Source organism: Urocampus carinirostris, chromosome 6, assembly GCF_059441175.1.
Source record: "Urocampus carinirostris isolate Australia breed hairy pipefish chromosome 6, RoL_Ucar_1.0, whole genome shotgun sequence".
NCBI lineage: Eukaryota > Metazoa > Chordata > Actinopteri > Syngnathiformes > Syngnathidae > Urocampus > Urocampus carinirostris.
The window spans coordinates 25903318-25924795 of NC_142354.1; the positions used below are offsets into that span (position 1 = coordinate 25903318).

The window sequence follows — 21478 nt, forward strand, 5'->3', positions numbered from 1 at the left end:
TAGGATCAAGGGATGGTGTAATTGTAACCTGTTCAGTCATTTGAGACGTCTTGTGATTAAGGGCTATGTAAATGAATGTGAGTTGACTTGATATTTAAAATTGTTCAAGAAGTTCAAGACAGCGATGACGTAACTTGTCATCTCAGCTGGCTAGTCTGTGCAGATGATGATATGCTTCAGGTTTGGGTGCTGGTCCGCTGACCTATCCTAGTTTGTCCTTCTCCTTCACTTTGCTATCAACCAGGAAGCCGGAATGGACAGGAAAATAAAAGTATAAGGTCGTTATCAATCATAAGCTAAAGAATAGAAGTGTTTCTTAAGTCTAGATTTAAACAGTTCCAATGAGGTAACTGATATTATCTCAGGGTGCAGAACATTCAACAGCAACAGGGCGCAAATGGAGAACACTCTCGAGCCTCCAGATTTCTTCTTGGCTCTTAAAGTAGATCAGTATTTTCTAAGCGGAGGCTCCAAGCAAAGGCTGCAAGCAAAGGCTCCAAGCAGGAACATGCGGGGAAAATCAAATAAAGTCCATGCAATCATTTGTATTTTAGTCATTAAACCTTCAAGTTAAATCTTAAACTGACAGGGAGCAAGTGCAAGTTAGCTTAAATTTGAGTAATATGGTCAAATATTTTGTCCTAGTCAAAAGTCTTGCTGGCTCATTTTGAACCAGCTGACAACTTTTAATACCAGATTTTGGAGGCCAGAGAGCAATACATTACAGTAATCAAGCCGAGAAGTAATAAAGCATGTATTATTATCCCAGCATCTGATTTCGACAGCATTGGGCAGTTGACACGGATCTTATTTAAAAAAATACACATAATCTTATTATTATTTTTTTCAATTGGTAAACGGTCTGCATTTATATAGCGCTTTTAAAGTCATTAAAGACCTCCCAAAGTGCTTTACAGTGTGCTTCACACTTACCCATTCACACACACACATACACACACACTAATAGCGGCGTCAGCCATGCAAGGCACCTACCTGTTTATCAGGGACATTAGGGGATCACTGTCTTGCCCAAGGACACTTCAACAATTAACTCAGAGGAATCAAACCTGCAACCTCAGTCCCAATTTGATTGCTCTTCTTCCTGTTCTACATATTATCAGTTTTGTTACAAAGTTCCTACAATTACACTTACATCCTCCCTGAAATTATCGATGTGAAATAACCTGAGAACTACAGTATTGCAACCACAGTACGTGCGTTGGCTCAATTGCACCCGTATGTCAAATAACACTAAAAAGCAAACATATTGTAAGGAACAATTGCTTTTCAGACAAGATAATAATGCTCTATAATTATTGTTATCATCTCTTTCTCTCTCTCCCTCTTGTTCTTTGTCTTTCCCTCTCTTTCTTGCTCTCCCACTCGAGAAGGTACATATGGTTGAAGAGAACACTTGTAGCAATGAATCAACATCCCAAAGGATAATTGGAGTGGTAGAGAGGGAGGGATGAGTATGATACAGTAGAAGTAGGGATCTGCTACGTCTGTACCCCCTTCTCATGTAGCCAGCTGACAAGGGAATATTTTATCAGCTTGGCAGAGGAACAAGGAACAAATTCATTTGTAACCACGCACTCCCAGGCAAGGACACCATCACAGCAGGATAGAACACTGCGCCATCATTAATGGTTATGTGTGCACCGCCTCTGTATTTGTTAGCAAATTGTTTTGCATGAGATCTCTCTGAGTTCTTGGCCCAAGAAATCTGAAACGGTGTTCGCCTCCAGTTATAGCTGGTAGCATTTATTCCCATCAATTTCGCAGATCTTTTTAAGGAAACAAAGGGATATAGGAAAAGCGTTTCTCCTCTAAAATTTTTGTGTAAATGTTTTGTGTAAAGTCACTTAACTAGCGCCCTCTTCTGGCGAGCATTCAACTGCTCCCCAAGGTCTCAATTGTCTACTTAAAATATAACATTTGTGGCTACTCTTCTTCCTTGTTTCTTCATCCTCGCTTTCATCGCTCATAGGGATTTTTGTTCGTGTCGTCTGGTTAGAGTCAGAATACATTTGGTGATCTGCGCTGGACCCAATTACAAGTCAGCTGAAGTGCATGCCAGAGTGAGCAAGAGAGTTGGAGCATGAATAATCCATGCGCCTAAGTATTGTCAATGGGCCGCTGTGTTGGCATGTCGGCACAGCTCAGGGAAAACACAGCGCTCTCTTTGGCATTTTCTAGATTGCAACATTTTTGAAAAACTTACAGAACCCATTTATGAAAGCAGTCAAACATGCTGAAAACTAACCTTGCTTTTGTTCTACATTGTAAACAAGCACCATATTCAAGCTGGAAACAACATATTTATTTTTACACAAAACAAATGTTTTCTTCTGTGTCAAAAACTTGTATAATATTCTAGTTAAGTCAAGTCCAGTCACGTTTATTTATATAGCCCTTAACCACAGATAGTCTCAAAGGGCTGCACAGGCCATCATTACAACACCCCCTGATCTAAAACCTTCTATACTGGAAACTAGCACCTTTTCTATGAAAACTAGCACTGCCCTCTTCTACAGCAAATGCAACTTCTACCATGCAAAGTTGTTGTCTTAAAACATGACAACTAACTTATTTTTCTTCGAGGAAAAATGAAGGTATTTTCCTCTACACTAAAGACAAGCATGATCTTTTTCTAGGCAGAAAACTAATTCTATCTTTTACTCTTAAATTAGCTTTGCGTTTTCCTTTGCTAAAAACAAGCATCATGAGGTTCTGCTCCTAACGCTAAGGTCTTCTTTGCTGAAAATTAGCTTCTTGTACGTTAAAAACATTTTCTTTACTGAAAACTAGCGTTGGTATCTTGTACACCGAAAATTAGGGGGTTTTCCGATGAATAAAATTCACGTAGCTCTAAGCTGAAATCTAGCTTTTTTTTCTTGCCCAAAATATAAATTATTCTTCTGTGTCAAAAACTGGCTTTATATTATTCTTCTTTGCCAAAAATTAGCTGTTTTTTTCTTTGACACTTAAGAGATTCTTATAGTATTTTGTGCTGGAAACAAGTGTTTGCTTCTATCGTGAAAACTTGTGTGTCTTCTTCTTTATTGAAAATTAGCGTTGGCATATTGTACGCCGAAAACCTGGTGCTTCTTCTATAAATATAATTCACATAGTTCTACCCTGAAAACTAGTTTCTTGTTCTTTGCCCGAATATAGCTTATTCTTCCGTGCCAAAAATTGGCTTTATCTTATTCTCCTTTGCCGAAAACTAGCTTCTTTTTTTACTCTAAAAATATAATTTTCTTTTATGCTGGAAACTGGTGTCTTCTTCTCCAGTTAAAACTAGCATGTCATATACGTTACCAAAAACTAGCATTGGCCTCTAGAGCAACAAAATCTAGGTGCTTCATGTATGAATACAAATGTAGTAGTTTTACGCTGATAAGTAGTTTATTCTTCTTTCCCCTAATATAGATTACTATTTCATACCGGAAACCACTTTGATGGAAACTACAAACTTTGTGTTCGCCGAATAGTAGCATTCTCATCTTTTGCACACAAAATAAATTCTTATTACAATTTACGTATTTTTTTACCTACTCATCTTATATTCTAGAGCAGGGGTCGGTTGCCTTTTTTGTAGAGAGCCACACAATATATTTTAAGACAAAATACAACAAAACCGCCAAACCCGCCCTCCAAACTAAAGCTAATTATTCAGTGCATTTTATTTCACTGTGTGATGTTTGATGATTCGATAAAATCTATGAAATACTAGTTATGCCAGAGCCGGTGTACCATATCAATATAAATAAACCTTTTAAAATGTGTTAAGACCGTTGAGGCTCATTTTGCATTCCTACCACTCACCCAATCAAATTGCTCGACATCAATGGTTCCCAAACGTTTGCAGGCTGGTGCCCCCTTGGCTCCCCAGTGTATTCCTGAAATGCTACAACTATTTATTACACTTATTATAACATTTCACTTTTTAACTCACATAAATAAAAAGTGTTACCTCTAATCCATAATGCAGTTTTGGGGTTGGTCACTATTAGATGTTTTGAGCTAGAGTCACAGCATTGGTTATTTCTTTATTTCTCAGAAGGCATTTTCTTCTGTTTCACGTCCGCTTTGTCAAAACAAAATAGATCCAAACAAGTGATATACCGTGCTTCTTTGGTGCAAGCTTCATTTACTTCTCGTTTCTTGACTATGGGACTATGTTTACGGAGTCTGCCATGACACTCAATGAGCTCACACGGTGGGTATGGCATAGTGTGGTGTTTGCAAACTTTGAATCGCGTTTTATTGGCTTGTGCTATTATTAAAACATGCCTCTGATTGGTCGGCCCTTTGTGCAGAAAATGGCTCTACGTTAAGCAATATTTTGAAAAATTGCACAACTTCCATTTATATCCGAGCCATAAGTATTCTTGAAAAGAGCCATATATGGCTCGTGAGCCATAGGTTCCCGGTCCCTAGTCCAGAGCAACTAATCATCCAAAAATATCCGGCTTTGAGTTTAAAGACACTATAAAATATTTTCGGAGCAGAATAGGTTAAACCTCATCTATTGACATTAAAATTGGTTTGGCACAGCTGATGAATGAATGATTCATTTCAGGCCTTGTAATTGAAAACTCTGAGAGTGGGCGGACAATTAATCTCCCAACCCCTGCTTCGAATTTCCTGGGAGAAAAACCCTTCAAAATTCTGATAATGGATTGGTGTCATGTATTGGGCGGGGTGAAGAAAGCAAGGCAAGGAGTTCTCCATCACCAGTCTCTCTGGCTGTGACTGCATCTAAATAACCTGCAGAAAGGGATAAACAGTTGCATCCATCATGGGATGGCCATAGAGGACAGTGATTGATTTCTCTGCCCTCTGCTTTACTTTTCCTCCATGGCCAGGGTTAGTGGGTGACACGTGCACTCTGGGAAAAAAAATACCTGGCATCCAAAAAAGCCTCAAACTAGTTTTTTGACTGAGGGATTCAGGACACTCTGCTCATCCTTTTGTGTGGGTTTGGATTGTCCTCTCCCTTGCGGTCTTTTCGTCTTTTATAGGATTACCCGTCTCGGTAGACAGTTTGTTTTCGGAAAATTGTTTTTTGTAGGTTTGGTGTGTCAAGTCAACCATGTTAAGAGTTTGCACGCCTGTGGCTGAATAGAGGCAACTTGGTGTTTGTCTTCTTTTTTAGAGCGTATGGACCTAGTCCCGAGTGCGACTGCAACAACTGTGCTGCCTGCTGGCCTCTGAGGTGCCAGCCTGATGGATATTGTGTGTATGCCAGGCGGTGTGAGAAGAACCTCCCCCTCCCCCCATTGCCCCGTGAAGATTGATCCTTCTTTCCCTCCCTTCTCTTTCTCTCACTCCCTTATGTGCCTCCTGCTTTTATCAGAGAGTGAATAGGTGAAGCTTTTTGGCTACAACAGATGGCCGGGGCTGCAGATGAAAACTTAACTCGGAGTAAACATCACACAAGATGAAATGAGACACCTCGGTGAACGGGATAGCAGTTCAGGTGAAGGATGAAACAGTCGGGAGGATTAAAAGTAGGAAATAATTGCTAAAGGGGATCCGGCAAAATTGAATTGTAAATTGGGAGAAAGTCTCTCCTCCCTCTTTCCCTCCCTCTTGTATTTATCTGGTGTGAGACCACGCCTCTCTCTTTTCACTTGTCAGCGCGTGTATAACAGTGAGCTATCTGCGCTAGGGCTGCGCGGGGGGTGGGACGCGATCCTCACTCGGCCGACTGGATCAGAGCAGACCGGACTGGACTAGATGCTACCGACTTGCTGGAGCAGGTGTGTTGCTCGTTCCGCATGCATGTATAACTGACTGCCAAAAAAAGGATGCGTACGAGACTGTAGCGGTCGCTTGCGCCTGTACAGGACTTGTCTCGGGTATAGTGCTGGAGCGTTGCCCTAGTTCATACGCGAACACTCTTATCTGATCTATTGGTTTCTGATATTTGTCTCTATAACAATGCTTATTGAGCTCAGACAAGGCCAGATCGTGTGTTTTATGCACCAGGTTTATCATAACCTTTTGTGAAATTCAAGTGAAACTTGAGTTACTACGCTGTGAAAGTGTTAGAAAAACTATGGTTTGCTGTGTTTGGAAACTTTATCATCAGATGTAAAATAATAGTCTCACAGTTTAGGTGGGGATTCTTTGTTTTGGCCGTAGCTGTTTCAAAGTACAATACAATAATAGTGTCAGCCTCGTTTTACAGCAAGTTTAAAGTAAGTTGGTCGGATATTCAATTTAGATATTTATGTAAATGTCTCCAACATGTGCACGATGACCGAGATGACAAATATTGAAGCTGTAGTAGTGTTCTTTTTTCTTTCTATTATAGCGAATATAAAGAGAAAACAGGTTTATATTTGCTAAATATTTTTGTCTATTTATGTTGTATCTGCCCCAGCAATGCTTTGAACTTTTGCAAAATGACAGGTATGATTAAAAAAATGGGAAATTTATTAGGTCCTTGTTTGCCAAAATGTGTTTTGATTGACTAATGGTGAATATTTTGTCAATTTGTGGCGGTTTTGCCACTAAAAGCTTTGAATTTGTGCAAAAAGACAAGCATGATATAACATTTATTAGATAGTGGGTTACCATTACCAACTACTGACAGAAATAGAAACATACCTGATACCTGTCAGCCAATTGCTCCCCTTATTTATGATTACAATTACCCATATTAAGAAATAATAAATCATACAAAGACAATGTAGCACCTATTTACTCACAACAAGATAGACAACCGTAAAAATATTAGCAATCTATCATTACGTTGTCATCTTCTACCGGTGACCGAGATGATCTGGATTAGAGCCGAAATGGGCAAGACGAGGTCGGTCTAACAAAAACATGTTTTTCTCGTGCAAAAATTTGTATTCGGCGTTCAAAACCATACAAAATGTACAAGTTGACACGTATGGAGAAAATGTATTCTGACTGATAACTGTGAATATTTTTGTCAATTCACTGTTTTTTTGCCAATAAATGCTGAGAACTTATGCAGAAAGAAAGATGTGGTGGAAAAAAAATCCACTAGAGCTATAGTTCTTTGTGCATGTCATTGACACTTCAACAATAATCAGGAAACAGGAAAATATACAGTATCTTTGTTGATATTTGATAAATATTTTCCTCATGTATGTATTATTTCACCCTTTAAATGCTTTGTGTTGACCAAATAATCACCCAAAATCAACAAAAACAAATGTTCACGTTCTTAATGCTGCATGAGCTGACAGTAATTTGTAACGAGCTACTTCATATCCAATTTATACTGCATGTGTCAATGTACAAGTTTGAGACATTTTATTGGTGACAATATTGAACATCAAACGACAGGCTTGCTTTTATTCTGTCTCGGTTTACTCAGCCAGATAAAAACCGTCAAGTTGCAAGTGAGTGGCCATCTAATTTTAGAGACGACTTCAAGGCTAAAAAAGGATGGATTCCCCCAATGGGACACTTTTTGATTGTTTACCTCTTCAATCATTTTTTTTTTAAAGCCATTCACCATCCATATATTAACAGCTCGCTATTGCCAAACCTATATATTCTTGGCCGGCAATTAAACCCGCTATCCATGTTTTGTCAATAACTTTATGGCTCAAGAGCTTGTGTCGTCACTTACCGCTTAGATGTGGCGATTACTTAGGAGGGGTTGCGGGAAGTGACCTCGGGGGTGAAATATTCATGGTGAAGCCGGCTCAATGGTCCATGCTGATAGAAGCGATATGGGTGGATGCATGAACAAATGTGAGGATGGAGAGAAGAAGGAGGTAAGGATGCTCAGGGAGGTACATGTTCGTAAAGCATTCATTATTTATCACAACGCACTCTTCCATGGAAGCTCTAACCCCCACATCAACTGGCCTCTTTTTTTGCTGAGACGCCTGTGGAAGACGCTCCTGCTAAGTCCACCTGTCTACCGTTCCTCAAGGCAAACAAGGCATGAGATCGGCATGCACACCCACGGACTTGCATGACATTTTCTGGAAAACGCCAACGTTAATCGCGAGTGAGCGCAAAATAGCAACCACTTATGTGCTTGTATATCGGTCCGTTTTTTTTTTCTTGGTCACGCGTTCCGTAAGGCAAATTAAAACCGTTTTTCACAATCTCGGCGACCTTGAGACCTGTGTCGGAGCCGGTGGCCTGCGTGCTAAGAATACATAAGTGACCGCGTGGGATTTTGCAAGGCGCTTGACGTGCTGTTTTATAAAGTGGCTGAAAAATGTGGAGGAGAAGTGGAGAGGTAGCCAAGACACGCACATGAATATGGATTATATGCTAATATGGCGGCTGTTGACTCAAGCTGTTGATGAAGCAAAGGACATGGTCCTCACGGCGCCATGTCAATGATGGCGTCGTGGGCGGCAGGGTTTTCGACTTCGGACGCGTAGGCGGAAGGTGGAGGATATCGGTGACAGCTGTCAAGGTGACACCTTGCAACGGTCTCTGTGGGGATCAAAGATGACTGGAGATAGACCCACTTAGGCTGTTTTGCTGCCAAGCGACCTGAATCAAATGATTGGCGTTTTAATGACCTTTTTAATTAGCAATTAGTGCAGTTTATTTAAAGTATGACCGATGTCATAAAAACAAACTCAAATAGGAAAAAAACAACGATGCAACTTTTATCTATCTGTCTAACTACCTTGGTCATATCCCTCAAGAGGGGTGACCGACAGCAAGACAAGCACACACAATAACAAAGAAAAGAAAAAAGGGGAAAAAATAGCAAAAAAAATACACACAAACCTTTTTGGACCATGCCCAACCCAAATGCCCGAACACCCAAACAAGTTAGGCACCTCGGCACCTAAGTTGGTCATGCTTTCGTCCCTTCAGATGAAACGGGACACAAGAAAGCGGCCATGTCACTCGGGCCAGGGTGATACAACACACTCTTTTGTTCAACAGCAGGGCCCGACAGCTTTCACTGGTTTACCCCTGCCGCATCATACAGGTGCCCTGTCCATCCCTTAGAACGCGTCCGAGCATCCCACTATCCTTTTGCAACACCTTTCCACTCATTCTTATCACCAACAAGAGCTCGAGCTTCCACTAGATTCAAACCTCTTTCCTGCAGTGCACTCATAACACCATCCATCCACGTCAATCGCGGCCTTCCTCTTGGTCTCCTTCCATTGACTTCTGCTCTGTAGATCCTCTTCAACAGGGGTTGGGAACCTTTTTGACTCAAAGAGCCATGAAAGCAAAACATTTTGAATATTTTTTTGATTGGGAGCATAGATTTGAAAAACACAAACAAACAATAAAAAACAATAATTTTAAGTTGCCAAACCCGATCTCCTGACAAAAGCACATTTTCAGCGCATTTCATTTTACAGTGTGATGTTTGATAATGTCATAAAATATATGAAATCATTATAATGCCAGAGCCTGTGTCCCATATCAACAAATATCCCAGTTAAAATATGTCTCCCCACTGCAATTACTGGATTGATTTTTGAACCCAAAAAGAACTAAAAGCCTGGATGCGTCTTATACATGAGGTTTTATGGTAGTACCACATGTGAGCAACGATTGATGAGTTAAAAACTATTGCTGACTTTTTTTGCACAATTTTGGATGCAACAGGATTTCAACTCAGATTTTGACGCTGATAGTGCAAAACTTATACCAAAAGACCAATGCAGTTATTGAAGACTTTGGAAAAAGCTTTAGATCAGGCGTCAGGAAACTTTTTGACACAAAGAGCCATGATAGCAAAATATTTTGATTTATTTAATTTTTTTGAGAAAACTAAACCATTTGTTTTAAGATTAATTTTAACAAAACCGCCAAATCAGCTCTCCAGACAAAATTAAGTTTCCAGCACAATTATATCACTGTGTGACGTAAGATGGTTTGATAAAATCTATGAAATAAGAATAATGCCAAAACCTTTCTCCTATATCAACAAATATACCACTTTAAACATGTCTCCCTCTCGCAATAACTTAAGATCGTTGAGGCTCATTTCGACCCTCATTTATTTCATAAATAATGGTTTCAAAACAAGGTACAAGCACAGGTATCATATAAAAATGTCACATAATACTGCAAGCGAGGATACTGGCATATTTACCTTCGGTGCAGACACATCTGGGGAGGGAGAAGTGCGTGTGTGCATAGCTCGACCCAACCCTACCACTAACCCAATCAAATTGCTCCGTGTGCTTAGCTGGCGTTTCTGGGAACTACAGTTCTTCTTTGGGTTTTCATTGTAAAGTGTCTCAACACTCACCAGTGAACCTAAATTAATAAAGGATTCTTTAGTGATGTACAGCTGAAACTGGTCTGTTGGTGTGACACCTTGGTTGTAAACGTTAATGGGAAGTATGCTATTTATATACTGGCCCAAAGTATTTGTCCCACTAGCGCTACATCGGCTACGTGCGGTCTAGGCTCGACTCAGTGATCATAAAAATTGCAACGCTTTAGATGACATTTGCAAAATACTTTTTTAAAAAAGAGTTATATCTTCGAGGCATATATACTCATGAAAACAGCCACATATAGCTCGCGAGCCATAGGTATCTCTCTCTATTTTCTTTCTCTCTAATTTACTCGCTGAGAGAGTGTTTTTTCTATTTTGTGGCCCCCGAGTTAAAATGGGTTTGACACCCATGATGTAAATTGTCCCTCAATGATTATTCAAGTTATTCAAGAGTTATTTTAGGGTACATTTGTATTATTAACGCCTCCTAGTGATGAAAACCCTTCATTAAAAGGTTAAATAATATTAAATTAAAAATAAGTATGAATGATATATTATCCTAAAGGGCAGCATGGCAGCTGAGAATCACAGTTCTGAGATCATGGGTCTACCAGCCTTCCTGTGCAGAGTTTGCATGTTCTCTCTCTATTCAGGGCACTCCAGTTTCCTCCCACATTGCAAAAACATGCATGTCAGGTTAATTGGCCTGTCCAAATTGTCCCTAGGTGTAAGTGAGCGAGTGAGTCATCTGTCTTTGTGTGCACTGCGATTGGCTGACAACCAGTTCAGAGTGTCCCATGCCCACTGCCCATAGACAGCTGGGATGGGCTCCAGCACCTTACTGAGGATAAGCAGTGCAGATAATGAATGGATGGATAATAATATATAATATAATATAAAAAATAAATTGATTACCATATGAACATAATTTTTTTAAAATACTCACACGTGAAGAATTTGATATTTATTTTACATAACACAAGCCTTAGCTAAAAGGGGTTATGACATAATTATCTGCCATCTTGCTGCTAAGGGTATTGTAGAAAAACAGTAAAATGTTTGGTCACTTTGGGTCTCCGTAGTGTGTATAGCTCTTTGTGCTTTGGTTGCACCACACAATATAGCGACATCTAGTGGTCAACTACTACACAAATCATTTTGAAATCTGTCAATATTAAAAGTATCGTTGCTTTCATGCTCAAACATATATTTTCAAAATCCATTTTCTAGAGAATAATCCTGTTTTTTTACAGAATAATATTATAGAGATACATTTTTATATGTGACACCAATAAGTAAAATGTGCGCAATTTTTCTGCTAATAGGGCAATTTTGTTCCTTGAGTGTGCATAGATGGTTCATGAGATACTGAAAATGCAATGTTTTAAGGACTTGGTTTTGTCTGACTATTTGCAGTAATCTGCAGATATAACAAGAAGTAATGAACGATTCTATATTTCATTTCACAGCATTTTACTACTAAAGTAGGGAATCATGTTTATGCATTCATTATCTATCATTAAAAGCACCTTGAATCGCCCTTCTCTTATTTGTACCAGTGAGATCTGCAGTTTACTTGCCATGCGGTGAAACAGCATCAGGAGATCAGTGTGTAAATCTCAACGCTGCGGCGCTAATGATAGTATAGCGGAGGGGCTCTTTTGATGACAGCTCGCACACTCTCCCATTCCAACAAGAGCAAATACTGCGCAGCTTGTACGTGTATGTGTACCGTATTTTCCGCACTATAAGGCGCACCTAAAAGCCTTTATTTTTTTCAAAAGCTGACCATGCGCCTTATAATACAGTGCGCCTTATATATGGATCAATATTAAGTCGCAAAGTCTTGCAACTAAGGCAAGCAGCCGCCGACTAGATTTTCCCCCAAAGGCGAAGTAGTCCGCGGTGTATAATGGGATTTATAGACCGGCGTTTCATTTCCTAACCAATGTGTCAATCATCATTTGAATCAGTCACTATTGGCTAAAGTTATTCGGAGGTAAAGGGGGCGGATCCTTTTTATCATTTACAGGCTCGCATAGGCTAAAGGGGCGAAACAAAGCCTGCAATTGGCTGAAAAAGATAATTGTGAATCACACGTTGGGTTGCACTACGGCATAGAAAAAACATTTTTTACTATTCTGTATTTGTAAATATTTTACTCTCCTGGATTTACTACACTCACGGTTGTAAGAAGACCATGGTTACGTATCATTATTGAACGTGATGGCTGCAAGAGAACTTAGGTGAGCTATGCGGCTTTATATTTTACTGGTATCTTGTTTTAGAACGATCTTGATGTTTCTGTGATGAGTCTATTTTTAAACTAAATTCAATTCAAAGTGTTTATTGTCATATGCACAGTAAAGAACCCCGTTTCCCTGCACAACACAATTCTTTCTTTGCTGTCCACACAGTTGCCAGCAAAAAATAAAATGGAAACTAAGAAATGTTTGGCATTTCTTGAATCCCAAGACTTTAACCTTCCGAATGATATTTGGAACGATGCATTTGAGTGATGGGTGACATCGTACAGACACTGTTTCCGTACATGTCTGAGACACGTATTTGCTTCTTTGCAAGCTTTCGGAATGTTAAGGGGGTAATAAGTTTGACTAAACTATCTGACTGTTTTGTCGACGTTCCCATTGTAGCGCCTTATAATCCGGTGCGCCTTATGTATAGAAAATATAGAACCAAAACTATTTTGTGGGGGTGCGCCGTATAACCCGGTGCGCCTTATAGTGCGGAAAATACGGTACTTTAATTCCAGCTTGGGTCGGCTCGTGTGTTAAAACAATCAGAATTGCAATAATTTCTCTGGATTTGGCTAAACTGCAGTAGGGTAGGAGCCTCACGGGCAGTTTTAGGCACGTCACCTAAAAAAGTTATTAGCTACAATTACTAGTTACTTCATTTAAAAGGTGATTGCCTTAATCCCCCCAGATTACTGTCACCCAAAAGTAGTATAGTACTCTGAAAGTAACTATAATGTTACAAATTACCGTAAATTCTCACCAGTGTTTATTTTACCTGTGAAAAGTGATGGGTCCCGGGACTCGCATGCCCAAAAATCTATGGGTCCCAACAGAGACCTATGGGTCCCCAAAATTTAGTGTTATCGCGGTTGACAAGTATATAATATAAATCTATATATTCATTCAGTTTTAATCATCACAGTTTATTGGTAATACAAATCACTTCAAGATTTTTCAGTTCACAACAATACTTTACATTATACAAAATAATATTGCTGAAATAATTATATTAATCTATATTATTTTGTTCATTTTCTTTTGTCGAATCGTTTGCTTCAACACACGTGTTTTCCTTGTCTCCGCGATCTTCCGAAGAAATTCTCTGCTGTTTTTTTTCGTGACGGAATTATTGCCGTTGTTATCATTTTCTTCATTATGTTTCGACTCATTACTGACACTGAAGAAATTACCAATTTTGTGTTGATTTTCTCCTAATACTAACTGTTTTTTCGGAGGCATACTCATACCTGTCAACCTCCAGGGCTCCACGCCCTTACAAACTGTCGTATTTTCCCTTACAAAATACAAAAAAAATCTTACAGCATATTTTTTTTTCAAACGTGTGTATTTATGTAGTTTAATATGTTATATTGTACATGTGTTTCCTTATTTCATATATATTGTAAATGGACATTTTGTTGTGAGACACTAATATGCTCGACATGAATGAGGTTTATTATTAAATAAAGTTGAATGAAGTCGCTTGGACGTTCACTGTAGAAGGAAAAAATACATGCAAATATAATTAAGTAGAATAATACATTTTCTTATTCAAATTATGAATTAATTTTCTGCATTAAATTATTGTTGGTAATATACTGATTAAAGGGATAACCACAAACCTGTCTTTTTTCTTTTTCTCCTTTTATACTTCCTTTTTTTCTAAACATCTTTATACAACATAATAATTTGTAATATAATGCATCAAAGCAAGTGAGCCGTTTGAGAACCAGCTCTCTTTGATGAGTTGAGCCGAAAAAGCTGGTTCTCTAAAAAGAGACGGACTTTTACTACACAACTCAAACTCGTTTGACTTGATTGATTTGCTATTTTCGTGATAGTCTGTGTCTACCGGATGCTACCCATCATTGACAAATTTGCGTTTTTCTTGTACGTCGTACACGTCTTAAAATCCATAATAAACGCACTTTGTACGGCAAAAACATACAGGTTGACAGGTATGCATACTTAACCTTCCCTCGCCGACAAGCACCACAACAATGACGTAATCTCGAAGCAACGAGATCTCGTTTGTCGGCTCACGTGCGAGTATATACGGTAGGAAGAATATCAGTAGGGCCAAATCACGTGTCCTTGTACTCTGCTTGAGACGGCACCACCGTAACTGTATTCAGTTATATTTTGTAAAAGGATATAAAAATCCCAGCCTTGCTAATTTGTTGTATGCAGTGATTTGTTGCTGGCGAAAATAGGGTCGTATGTTACTTCACAAGCGAAACATACACTCGATTTGCAGTAGACGTTGCTGTGATTAGCGATCTGCTTTTAACCATAGCACCATGTTGTAACGACAGTTGAAGAACAAATTTTTCATCAATAATGGATTACAGCACTCGTTACTGAGAAAAATAATCGTGTTCCAGGAATGCATTTGCACTGACATTGTGTACGTGCGTGTGTAATTTAATTCCAGCATGGGTAGGCGGTGTGTAAGAACAATCAGGATGGCAATCATTTCTTTGGATTTGTTCTAAGCTGCAGTAGTGCAGGTGCCTCACGGGCGACTGTAGCGAGACACAGTTAGCCCTTTGAAAGAAGTCACTGCTCTTTAAGTCTCATGAGACACACCATCATTAAATCGCAAGATACTAAACCCTCGTAATATGACCATATTTTATATCGCAGTCTCGCCACAATCAGATTTCAAATCCCCAGGTCATCTGTGACCTTTTGCTGCAGTTTTGTCGCAGTTGCGAATAACTTATGGGAATCTTAACTTGCTACAGGCAGAGAGTGGGAGGTTAGGATCCCTCCCTCCTCAGCGATCCCGCCGGATAAGAAAAATCATATTTCCATAATCACTAGTGTAATTATCTTTATCGGGAAAGTTTGAGTGTCGTATATGGATTTGAAGCGTTTTATCGAGTATTTTAATCGTGTCTCGGCCACCATCTAATGAGCTGGTGTCCTCAAGTGTCTGCAAGTTTTCTCAGGTGCGTGTTAATGCGGCAGACACGCTTCAGTTCGCTGATGGGATTTTTGTGAAACATTCATCGCGAGCACTCACACAACGGTAGGCGGCGAGGCATGCGCTATGTTCTGAAGATGTGGTGGGATGTGAGAAAAGCGGATTAAATGTTCTCGATTTGGGGAAAACATACCCCATTGAGCTTAAACAATAGATACTAGTATACTTGAGTGTGGAAGGATGCAAGAAAATGCAGCATCTGAAAACAAAAAGTCGGAAAGCCTGTTAATAATGGTGACGATTTAGATTTTGTTCATAAATTAATTTTATAAGGAGCTGACTTTTTTATTTAAGAATAACCAGAATTGGGTCGAAAATTCATCAATCCAGTTCTTGGATCAATTTGATGCAGCTTTCTTCTTTTTTTTTTTTTTTTTTTTATGTAGCTACCCAATCTGATGGGTTTCTCAGGACAATGTGACTTACCGTATTTTTCGCATTAAATTAAAAGGCCAATTTAAGTGGCGATGTTTTAATACCATTTTTTGTACAACTTCTAAACAAAATTACCTATTGAAAATTAATTATTTCATTATTTTCTTTTAATATAATGAAGATGACCACAATTTGGTAAGGGTTTTTTGGTTTAAGGACAAAACAACTCAAATGTAGTGTGCTATTTAAAAGAAAATGGACTTGTTCACCCAAGTTAAAAAGACTATAGTGTTTTTGGAAGAAAACATTTTTTGGAAGGTTTTTTGTGTACAAATTTGTATGTTGTATACAATTTGATTTAAGTAGTGGATTGGCCCACTCATGACCCAAACTGGGTTATATTATAAACCAAAATATGTGCATGGATGTTGTTGCTAATATTTTATTCATTTGTTTCACCATTTCAAGCTGTCATTTTTCTGCACATGTAATATACTATAAGCAGAAGAAAAGGAATGGATATATTCCTATGCAATTTTCCATTGATATTAAAAAACTGCCCGTACATTACCTCAACTCAACTTTGCCTATATTCCTGCTGCTTTCCTTTGTGTGTTCCATGTGTGGTTGGTATTGTTTTGTGTGTGTTTGATAACGAGCCTGCTAGTGGGGGCCCCATTAGGAAGAGTGCCACATTCCGACTCTGCAAAGCAATGTTTCCAGTTGTGTCATTGACAAGGGCCAATGTCAGCCGTCTCCCGGGGCCACCTTGAGCTCAGGGCTGGCAATTGCCTGGGTCGAATCCCGCTGTTTTTGTGGCTTTGCCATTGTGTGGAGACTGCTAATGAACGGCTCTTGCGCGAGGACATCATTGGCTGCCACTGGCTAATTTAAACATGAGAGCTTTGCTGTTCAATCAGAAGCAGGGGAATATAATATAGGGATGAGGATTATTTGATTTGATTAGCATTTTTGTATATTACACATAAACCTGAAAAAGATATCTTTTAAAAATAATATGTATTGTGAAATGCAAAAACATGCACAGAGATACTCGATCTTACCTCTTACCACGTGGCAGGGGCAGGCAACACAAAATGTTGAAAGAGCCAAAATAGACCCAAAAAAATGTCTGTCGCCGCAAAAAAAGTAAGTCTTATGTAAGCCTTATAAGGAAGGAAACACATACAGTACTGTATCCATCTATATTTATGGTAAAATGTTAAGAATGTTTGGGTCCGAAAGCATTTATTTTTCCATTATCAATTAAAAAAAAAAAAAAAAAGCACCAGGGAGCCACCCTGGAGCACCAGAGAGTTTAATACACATAGTATTTTAAATACAGTAGTTATTAATCCTCAATGCAATGTAGAGTATTCAGGTACTTCTTTCCTGATTTAAAAACAAAGTTGGTAAAAAGCATCCAACCTAAATACAGTTTGTGATTAAATACATACTGTTATGAGTACAATATTCCTCTTTTAGAAGTCATGTCTTATTAATTTGTATAGTCCTTAATCACACAAAGTTTCCAAGGGCTACACAGACCACCATTACAATGCCATGACGTAATTCCCATTAAATAGGAATATAATGGATATTGCAAAGACATCAACAGAAAATACACAGTCAACATCAACAATTAACATAAGTCATCACTCAGATCTTGACACAACGACAACCTTCCAGTCTCAAAATCTAGATTAATGCAAGTGATGAATTGTTTTCTAATAGTACACTTTCAGTAATAGAATAAAAAAGTCAATTAAATGCTTATTCAGTTATTGCATCCCTCCTTATCCCAAAACTCACTGTATACCGATACTCCTTATTTTTATTGTAGTGTGCCAAAACAGAGTTTCTTTTTTCCCTTTTTCTTATTTTCCGCTCTCCAACATCCTTAAATTCAATTTCTGCGTCCGTCACCCTGTCCGTGCCCTCCGCTGAGCACATTCGCAACTCCAGCATGCACGATCTCTTCCCAGCCGGCACCCCGCCCTCGTGCCTCGGGGGTGCAGCAACCATTGTGTTGCCGTAATAAGGTTTATGGAATTACAGATCTCTGAAATTGGATTTTCTCTTTCTGCCGAAGCAGCGTGACTACAGGTTTAAAACCTTATGCATCGGGGGTACAAGTGACCTGCTTTTGAACTGCAAACTGAGGGGATTTTTTTCAGACACGCCAATTAAATCCAATTAGAGTCAGACATTGTTTGTTCTGTTCCCAAGTTAACTCAACTCATAAACAGAAATAAGAACTTGGTTTTGCCGCTTCACCAACTTTATTTTGTGTAATTATTTCTTTGTGTGACAGTCATGCTGAAATACTTCAAATCGCTTTTATCCCTGAAATCTGGCTGCTGGTGGAGAGATTGATTCTCAGTCTAGTATAGGAAATAATCTGTGTGTGTGTGTGTGTTTTTTTTATATATAATGAGAGTACTTTTCTGTCTGCAGTGAAAGCAAACACCTCTTCACAAATAGCAGCTAGTTTTTTCAAAAGGCATTGCACAGATAGAATGAATGCAGGATAATTGAGAAGAAATGGGGAAGGAAGTGAAACAGGCAGCCTAGCAAGAGTAACATCAAGGTGTTGGCAGGGACTTGGCATTCATTAGGGGTATTCTATAGTGGCAGCTAAGTGAACTCTTAATTGGAAAAGAGAGAGCCTTCAAGATGGGGGATCAATAGGGGCAGTCCAGGGGTTCCAGCCCACTGAAATCAATCAGACGCCTACCAGATGAGGATAAGGCAGACAATCAAAGAGAAGACCATCGGGGATGCCGCCAGTTTATCCTCCGAGACAAAATTCATCCAAGATCAACATGAGCGGATGCGGAGATCCGTTGCAGCCCATCCCATTCGTCGGGGTATCCGGAAGCTTTTTTTCACATTATTGAATCGTTTTGATGTCATTGCATGACAACCCCCACAGAATAATGGTGTAACTCTGTAAAAAAGAATGAAATTTATTAATAATACAAGTCCCGTTTTCCCCTATCCCTTCCACTGTAGTTCCTGTACATAAAACCTTACCCTTCTCTATTTTGCAGTATTGGTTCAAAATTTTCTCTTTTCGTTACTAGGGACAAACTCCTATGGATTTTTTTCTAATGCTGATTATGGATTTAGACAAACAAAAAAATGAATAAATGTTGAATTACTGCCAAATTATTTACAAATATATTTTGGCCTTTAGAGGGATAGGCGCCACCAGCCTGTACTTACCCAAGACAGACCACAGGAAATGGTGCCCTTTCGAACTGTCTGTACATATATATACTAATCTAAGGAAGTTTACTGCCCCAGTCTTAGAAAATTACAAAATATGAAAATCTCTCAGACGAAAAAATATTCAGTAATCTTTATTTTCTCGTTGACAATGTTGATTGTTCATTGATTTATTGTGGTGCATTGACATAATTTGCCGTATAACATTGTCTAAAAACTTTCAACCTAAAAACGATCCAGAAATGGTGTTAGATGCTACGACAAATACATTTTCAAAATCTAAGATTTCTTTTTATCCATTCTGAAAAAATATTGTCTGCATACCTTATACGGTTGGGGGCGGAGTGTTTTTGATATGATGTTTTCATTATTTATATAGTCCCTAAATGGTTTATTAGATGGTTTGTATAGAGAGTAAGGATTTCTAAAGCTTCCTGTGTCTCAGATTTGATAGGACTGTATTCTCATAATGCGCGTTATTATACATTTCAAAAGATACACATGCTTGTTACTTGCTAGTTGCCAATGCTACACAAGCAGATTGGGGTTTTCAAGGTCCTTTCACAAAGTTTGTAATTATGTAAATTATCCCTCAACGGTTTATACATTCATTTACAGGGTTGAGTAGGGTTACTTTCAGTTGATTACTTTCCCATACTTTTGGATTACTCCAATACCAAATATGATAATAAAAGACAAAATAAACTAAATATGAATACATTTATGACTCACAAAACGTGGTAAGCTTTCTCTCCTGGCTTTGATCTCTTTGATCTCTGGCAAAACTAACATAAAATGCGACAGAAACAAAATGAAAATAAATCCAAACAGCTTGCCAACATCATTTTTGCCGTTCCATGTATTCCGTTACTCCCCAAGCCTGCACAAAATTTTGTAATTTTATTCATATTTAGTTTCGTTTGTCTTTTATTAGCATATTTGGTATTGAAGTAATTACTCCAATACCATATTTTGGTATTGGAGTAATCCAAAACCCAACCCTGTTCATTTAATGAGTAATAATTATCTATATCTGTCAAAATTAAATGTATTGGTGATTTCAGATAAACCAAAAAAACAAATTCAAATCAAAATCAAATTCATTTTTTTGCGGTATATTAGTGTAGCTTTGATCCTCATAAAACATTTAGGAGATAAGTGTATTTCATATGACAGCAACGATATACTTCATGTGTGTTTTGTTTTATGATAAACTCCTAATGAGAGTCATAAAAGACATACATACCGTATGTATTTGTGTGCAACACATTTTGTTTTATCTAAAAAGAAATCAAAGTTTGGGTGCACATTATACACATGGTTTTACATAGTACAGTATATTATTATGTTATTACACTGTATTTGAGCAATGTTTGATCAGTTGAAAAATATTGCTGATCTCATTGGATGCAACGGGAAAAGAAAAAGTCAAGGCGGTGACTGTGCAGAATCTCAACCACTAGACCACCGGTGATATAGATGACATAAAAAAGGCATTAGATCGTATATAATTATCATACTATATTTAGTCACAGTGCCAGAGACGAATGTTAGGGAATGGAGAGAACAGAAAGTCATACTGATATACATAGATAAACGCAAAAAAAGTTCACGAGGGAAACCAGTCAGGGGAGGCACGGCGGATGAGTGGTAAGCGTGTCTGCGGCACAGTTCTGAGGTCACGGGATCAAATCTAGCTACCAGCCTTCCTGTGCATAGTTTGCATGTTCTCCCTGTGCCTGTGTGGTTTTCCTCTGGGCTACATTCCAAATACATGCATGTTAGGTTAATTGGTCGGTCCAAATTTTCCCTAGGCGGGAATGAGCGGGTGTCTGTGTGCCCTGCGACTGTCTGGCAACCAGTTCAGGGTGTCCCCTGCCCACTGGCCGAAGATAGCAGGGATGGGCTCCAGCACCCTCGCGATCTTACTGAGGATATGCGGTGCAAATAATGGATGGATGGGAAACAAGTCTAAAGTGCATCTGATGATAAATCGGACACCAATAAGTACGGTAATTGTTACTTGGTTGCTAATGCTACACAAGCAAAACGGTGCATTTGGGGTCCTTTCACAACGTCTATAAAAACGTTTTCTTTTTCTCAAAATGTCATAAAACGATTTGTCTCTGGCCCATGTTTGAAATAGCATTAACGACTGATTATAATCGAAAGCCGATTAATCGTCCGTGCCCTACTCACTATATAAAATGACGGTAACTTTATTGCTCCATATAAAATATTAAGACTCACCGAGCAGGGTTTCTACATTTAGGGGAAATATTACCTGAACCCTTCCCATCTTTTTACACTGCTGCTAAAAATAGCCACTTTCTCCTCATTTTCTTCCCCCTGCGTAATAGCCATCCATCTCCCCTATGACTTTTTGATGTATCGAGCTCTTATTCA

General features: G+C 38.7%; 1 protein-coding gene across 1 annotated transcript in view; it reads left to right on the forward strand.

Moving 5' to 3' along the window:
• The window catches only part of sulf2a (sulfatase 2a), a 115650-nt gene that overhangs the window by 18828 nt on the left and 75344 nt on the right, over positions 1-21478 (forward strand). Inside the window, exon 4 of the mRNA XM_088338465.1 lies at positions 5165-5771. The gene's annotated coding sequence lies outside the window, so the exon portion shown is untranslated. The remainder of the gene's footprint in view (positions 1-5164; positions 5772-21478) is intronic.